This window comes from Palaemon carinicauda, chromosome 39 (assembly GCF_036898095.1).
Source record: "Palaemon carinicauda isolate YSFRI2023 chromosome 39, ASM3689809v2, whole genome shotgun sequence".
Taxonomy (NCBI): Eukaryota; Metazoa; Arthropoda; class Malacostraca; order Decapoda; family Palaemonidae; genus Palaemon; species Palaemon carinicauda.
In genome coordinates, this window is record NC_090763.1 from 25,299,553 (window position 1) to 25,307,052 (window position 7,500).

The 7,500-nt window shown below is 36.5% G+C and overlaps 1 protein-coding gene across 1 annotated transcript in view; it reads left to right on the forward strand.

Annotated features, from left to right (window-relative positions):
* LOC137631093 (nuclear pore complex protein Nup93-like) overlaps positions 1-7,500 on the forward strand; it is a 479,887-nt gene that overhangs the window by 118,926 nt on the left and 353,461 nt on the right. The gene's annotated exons all lie outside the window — the stretch shown is intronic.

A 7,500-nucleotide genomic window follows, 5' to 3' on the forward strand; every position in this document is an offset into this window, starting at 1 on the left:
CTGTAACATATCAGTTCTTCGAAAGAATTTTCGCAACTGTTAAAGATAGCAACACGAAATGAATTATGACTTTTTATATTCTTACATCAAACTATCTTAGTTAAGACGTTTTCATTTACTTCATTTGCACATTTTAATTGGTTTAGATGTAATACAGATTTTTTTTTTCTCTCAGATTCATGCGTTCATTCAACTCAAAGAGATCCCCTTATTTCTTGTGGCAATGGTTTCTATGTGTAAATCTTGAGTAATAACAGCGGAGATTGAGAAACGTTCTTCTACGGTCTGTCACAATAGGGAAAACTTTCCCAGAATCCATTTTATGGTAATAAAAATGCTTATAATTCTTCTCTTTTAAAGGGATACTTCCAAGCTCTTTTGAGTTATAAATAATATTAATAGTTATGATAACAATAGAAGAAGAAGGACAAAATCTGTTTTGACAATACAACATTAATATTTCTAATGTCTTTAACTGTCACCCCAATAAAGTTGAGTTGGCACCAGTTCATCCGATCTCTTTATCAATATCATAAATTTCTACATTAATACCGTGCTGCAAATTAATTTTGTTCATTACCCTGTACACCCGAACATGGTGCGCTGACCTTGTTCGACCTTAATTATAGCCGAAAAAACAATAACGTTACTTATTAAATTCTTCATAAAATGTGTGTTATAATTCAAGCATTGTATTTCTATTTCAACCTTATGACTAAACGTTTTGAACTTGATAAATTAGTTATATTATATAACTGGCAACAAACCTGAGCGGTTTACAGCCAGCGGAAGAATTTTAGATCTTATGGGGAAGAAAGTAGTTACATCTTTACATAGAATATAATACGAAAAAGGAGTACGTATAAGGAAACATATTAAGTGTCGCGAAAATGGATGCTAATATCACATCATCACCATCATCTCCATTTAGGGCCTCGGTTATATTTCGCCAGTCGTCTCTATCTTGAGCTTTTGATTCAATAATTCTCCATTCATCATCTCCAAATACACGCTTCATAGTCGTCAGCCATGTAGGCCTGGGTCTTCCAACTCTTCTAGTGCCTTGTGGAGCCCAGTTGAAAGTTTGATGAACTTATCTCTCTTGGGGAGTGTGTAGAACATGCCCAAACCATATTATATACCCCTCACCATGATCTCATCCACATATGACACTCGAGTAAATGGCAGGACAGGATTGGAAATGAAACTACAAGGGAGATTACGTGACTCGTATGTCAAAAAGGTTGCTGGTGTGGACTAGCACAGAAAGACCATTGACATACGCAAGTGGAAGGACATTCTGAGGCCTTTGTTCTGCAGTGGGCTAGTAACGGGGATGATATATATATATATATATATATATATATATATATATATATATATATATATATATATATATATATATATCTCTCTCTCTCTCTCTCTCTCTCTCTCTCTCTCTCTCTCTCTCTCTCTCTATATATATATATATATATCTGTATTCCTATATAGAATTTCGAAATTCCATGACTGTGTGTGATAGTGTTAAATATTTTCTTTTCTTTTCTTCTGCCATTCCATTTCCTAGGGTAGACTTTTACTAAAAAAAAAAAAAAAAAAAAAAAAAAAAAAAAAAAAAAAAAAACTTTGAACTTGTAATAGAAATAATGAACTACATTTTTTATTAAGATACAGTAATTCAGAAACAGTCCCTGATATTTTTACGAACGTACAGTATATTTGCTCTCAAATAAAACACTTTTGTATATGGAAATAAGCGAAGATTTCATTGTCCAGCTATTTCTAAACTCCTCCTTATCTTTCGGCCTATCTTTCCATCCATGTGCATCGTTAATTAATTCCTGAAGACATCGACATCCAAAAGGACATTTTAGATAAGCCACTGCCACTCTATTGTCATAAAACTGATAGCTTGAATCGAGACATGGACACCCGTCTCCTCTTTTTTTTCTCAGGACCTCGAATACAACGTTGATAAGGGGCCATTGAATTAGTGTCTTGATATTCAGTGGGAGACGAATCTTGTTATCTTCCTTTTTTACCCATTCGTATATGGGCATGTTGTTTCTTATCTAACATACACAGTTGTGGTGGCCGATGTGGTAACGTCCCTGACTGGTGAATTCCAGGCTGGGGTTTGAGTCCCGCTCAAACTCGTTAGTTGCTTTGATCGCTGCAACATCACCATACTTGTTAGCTAAGGATGGGGAATGTGAGGGAGCTTATAGGACTATCTGCTGAGTCATCAGCAGCCATTGCCTGGCCCTCCTTGGTGCTAGCTTGGGTGGAGAAGGGACTTGTATATACGATCAGTCTCTAGGACAAATGCGGTTAATTTACTTTGAAAATGGAATGCATTGAACCATTTCAGGACCAAGTGGTTAATTTACCTTACAAATAGAATGCATTGAACCACTCCAGGACTAAGGGGGTTAATTTACCATGAAAATGGAATACATTGAACCATTCCAGGAGAGAGGGGGTTAATTTACCTGGAAAATGGAATGCATTGAACCATTTCAGGACAAAGGGGGTTAATTTACCTTGAAAATGAAATACACTGAAACATAACACGACAATGGGGATTAATTTACCTTGAAAATGGAATGCATTGAACCAGTCCAGGAAAAAGGGGGTTAGTTTACTTTGAAAATGGAATACATTAAACCATTCCTGGCCAAAGGGGTTAATTTATATTGAAATGGAATGCATTGAACCATTCCAGGACAAAGAGGGTTAATTTACCTGGAAAATGGAATGCATTGAACCATTCGAGGACCAAGGTGGTTAATTTACCTTGAAAATGGGATGTATTGAACCATTCCAGGACAGAGGGGGTTAATCTACCTCGAAAATGGAATGCATTGAACCATTCCAGGACAGAGGGGGTTAATTTACCTCGAAAATGGAATGCATTGAACCATTCCAGGACCAAGTGGTTAATTTACCTTACAAATAGAATGCATTGAACCACTCCAGGAGTAAGGGGGTTAATTTACCATGAAAATGGAATACATTGAACCATTCCAGGAGAGAGGGGTTAATTTACCTTAAAAATGGAATGCGTTGAACTATTCCAGGACCAAGGGGGTTAATTTACCTAGAAAAGGGAATGCATTGAACCATTCCAGTACAAAGGGGGTGAATTTACCTTAAAAATGGAATGCATTGAACCATTCCAGTACAAAGTGGGTTCATTTACCTTGAAAATGGAATGAATTGGACCATTCCAGGACATGGGTTAATTTACCTTGAAAATAGAATGCATTGAACCATTCCAGGACAAAGGAGGTTAATTTACCTTAAAAATGGAATGCATTGAACCATTCCAGTACAAAGTGGGTTCATTTACCTTGAAAATGGAATGAATTGGACCATTCCAGGACATGGGTTAATTTACCTTGAAAATAGAATGCATTGAACCATTCCAGGACAAAGGAGGTTAATTTACCTTAAAAATGGAATGCATTGAACCATTCCAGTACAAAGTGGGTTCATTTACCTTGAAAATGGAATGAATTGGACCATTCCAGGACATGGGTTAATTTACCTTGAAAATAGAATGCATTGAACCATTCCAGGACAAAGGAGGTTAATTTACCATGAAAATGGAATACATTGAACCACTCCAGGACAAAGGGGGTTAATTTACCTTGAAAATGGAATGCATTGAACCATTCCAGGACAAAGGGAATTAATTTACCGTGAACATGGAATGCAGTGAATCATTCCAGGACAAAGGGGGTTAATTTACCTAGAAAATGGAATGCATTGAACCATTCCAGGACAAAGGAGGTTAATTTGCCATGAAAATGGATTACATTGAACCACTCCAGGACAAAGGGGGTTAAATTACCTTGAAAATGGAATGCATTGAACCATTCCAGGACAAAGGAGGATAATTTGCCATGAAAATGGATTACATTGAACTACTCCAGGACAAAGGAGGTTAAATTACCTTGAAGATGGAATGCATTGAACCATTCCAGGACAAAGGGCATTAATTTACCGTGAAAATGGAATACATTGAACCATTCCAGGACAAAGGGGGTTAATTTACCTTGAAAATGGAATGCATTGAACCATTCCAGGACAGAGGGGGTTGATTTATACCCTTCCTGAAAAGGGTAGAGATAAATCATGTATTTAAAAGATTCTCTGGAAATAGATCATTATCTTCGGTACCTGTTTCTGCTAACTTCACCTTTTTCTGTCCAGTATATCTTGTTCTATTAGTCTTTAAACTTGCAGGTCCTTTTATATGTTAGGTTGCATCCGGAGCTATAGACTTCATATTTTTCGTCTTTAATCCATCTCCATGTTCACCCTTTTACAAAAGTGGTTTGCTTCGCTTCCCGCAACTTGTTCAAACCATTGTAGTAGTATTTGCTGAAGTTACCTCAACGTTCCATTACTTTGACAGTTCCTCTAATAAAATTCAACTCTTATTATTATTATTATTATTATTATTATTATTACTAGCTAAGTTACTACTCTACTTGGAAAAGAAAGATGCCCAAGGGCTCCAACAGGGAAAATAGCCCAGTGAGGAAAGGAAATACAAAAACAATGAGAAATAATGAACAAATATTTCGAAAACAGTAACAATATCAAAATATATCTTTCATATATACTGTATATAAAAAGACTTATGGCAGCCTGTCATATATAAGAAAATTTGCTGTAAGTTTGAACTTTTGAAGTTCTATCGATTCAACTACCTGATTAGGAAGATCATTCAACAACTTGGTCACATCTGGAATAAAACTTTTCTAGAATAGTGTGTAGTATTGAGCATCATGATGGAGAAATCCTGGATATTAGAATTAACTGCATGCCTAGTATTACGAAGGAAAATAGGACGCTAGTGCACGTGGTCCATTACTATCCGGTTCAAGACTCGATGAAAGAGACGCTTGTGCACTAAGTACAACACCTTTCAGACCAGCCTTGATAAAAAGGTCCTTGTTCATAACGCCTGACCTTTCTAACCTATCTGAAGTTGATGCTCGGTAACCTCTTTAAGCACATAGAAGAAATCTCCTTGTTATCTGACTTCAAGAGAGCTGTTATGTTATATAGGAATGTGAATTGGATTGGTTTTAAGAATCGGAGCTACTTAACCCAGTGCTGAATGAAACCCGTGAGGACATTCAGCGCCCTAGTAAAGACTGTAAAACCTAGGAGTTACGTAATCCGATGAAAGCTAAAAGGTGGCAGAGGGTAAGCAGGAATGTAGGTTGAAGTAGTAAGATATAAAGCAGGTGCAGCTAGGGGACGAATGAATGCTGCAAAGACCCTTAATTAATGCCTACAGTGCTCCTTTCTAGGTGCACCGACGGCACTACTGAAGGGGATATTGAAATTTACCGTAGATTTGAAGAAAAATAGAAATTCTTTGATTTTTTTTTACGTGCTTATAAATTTACAACATGAAGCTATATATCAGTAGATAAATCTTTTATTTAGCTGAAAATAAAAAAAATATATGTTATAATTGAAATTACGGCATTCTTATGAATAAAACTTTCTACATTTATTTTGCACTCGCAACATTTCTAACCATTTCTTTCATATTTGTATATATATTTTAAAGAATGCTTCACTTATGTAAGATTTCTTAATTCTATTAAATTGTTAAATTAAATAACGTTAAGATTATGGTCACCACAGATAATTAAATATAATAATTTGTATGGTTAATCTCCTGTCAATTTTGACAAATTGCAAGTTTTTCATATTTCTTTATTATTCACTCGTCTTGAGTGTTTGCAAAATATGAAAAACTATTGAGAAGGATTTTGGAAATCAAGTGGCAACAGTATTATGACAAATGCGTCAATTCCTGAGGTGATAGGTGTGCCCAAGTGAACGATATAGTGAGAATATCAAGATGGAGAAGGATGGGGCAGATTTTAATCAGTCCAGTATGCACCTATAAGAAAGGTTACTTGAGTGCCATAGGTGGATGAGATCATGGTGAATGGTTGAGGGAGATGGTTTGGGCATGCTCTTAGCACTCGCCAATAGAGATTAGTTCACCAAAATTTCAACTGGGCACCACAAGGCACTAGAAGAGTTGGAAGACCCATACCTACATGGCTGAGGACTATGAAGCGTGAAGTAGAAGATGAATGGATAAGTGTTGATTTAAAAGCTCAAGGTAGAGACGGCTGGCAAAATCTAAGCGAGGACCTTTGCGACAATAGCCATAAGGGGAGATGATGATATATCATCATCATCTCCTTCTACACCTATTGGCACAAAGGGCCCCGGTTAGATTTCACCAGTCGTCTCTATCTTGAGCCTTTAATCAAATACTTCTCCATTTATTATCTCCTACTTCGCGCTTCATAGTCTTCAGCCCTGTAGGTCTGGGTCTTCCAACTCTTCTAGTGCCTTTTGGAGCCTAACTGTACGTTTGGTGAACTAATCTCTCTTGGGGAGTGCGAAGAGCATGCCCAAACTATCTCCATCTTCCCCTAATAAGGATCTCATCCACATATGGCACTCGAGTAATCTCTTTTATAGTTTCATTTCTAAACCTGTCCTGCCATTCAACTCCCAATATCCTCCCGAGGGCTTTGTTCTCAATTCTACTAAATCTATTGGAGATTGTTTCACTGTCATACCATGACTCCTGTACATAGAGTAACACTGATCTCACCAAACTGATATATAGTCTGATTTTTATGTGTAATTCCAGGCGATTTGATTTCCAAATTTTACCTAACCTAGCCATTGTCTGATTTGCTTTTTTCAACCTTTCATTAAACTCTAATTCTAAAGAACATGTATTGGAGATCATAGTTCCCTAATACTTCAATGATTCTACCTCCATTTCATACTCCGTTCGCATCATCTCTGTCTTTCTTCCATTTAACTTCAGCCCAACCTCGTGTGATATTTTATGCATTCCGGTAAGCAAGCAATGCAAGTCCTTTGGTGTTCTGCTAAAAGGACAGCATCATCAGCATACTCTAGGTCTGCTAAATTCCTATCACCAATCCAGTCCAATCCTTCTCCACCATCTCTGACTGTTCTACGCATTACAAAGTCCATGAGGAGGATAAACAACATATGTAACAACACATTTCCTTGGAGTACTTCGCTGTTCACTGGAAATTCATTTGATAAGACTCCATTAACATTAACTTTGCACTTGCTATGAACAGACTTAATAAAATTTACATATGAGGAATTCCATAATAACGCAGGACTCCACATATAATTGGCCGGTGCACACTATCAAAGGCTTTTTCATATTCCACAAATTTCATCTAAAGGGAATTTCTATATTCTATGCATTGCTGTACATGTCTCAAAATGAAAATTTGGTCAGTGCAACTTCTACCTTTTCTAAATCCTGCTTGTTCATCTCTTCATTAATCATTCTCTCCAGTCTCTTTAGAATAAGCATACTATATATTTTCATAACCACTGACGTAAGTGTTATGCCTCTGTAATTATTGTTTTGGTGAGAATAGCAAAAAAAGGAGA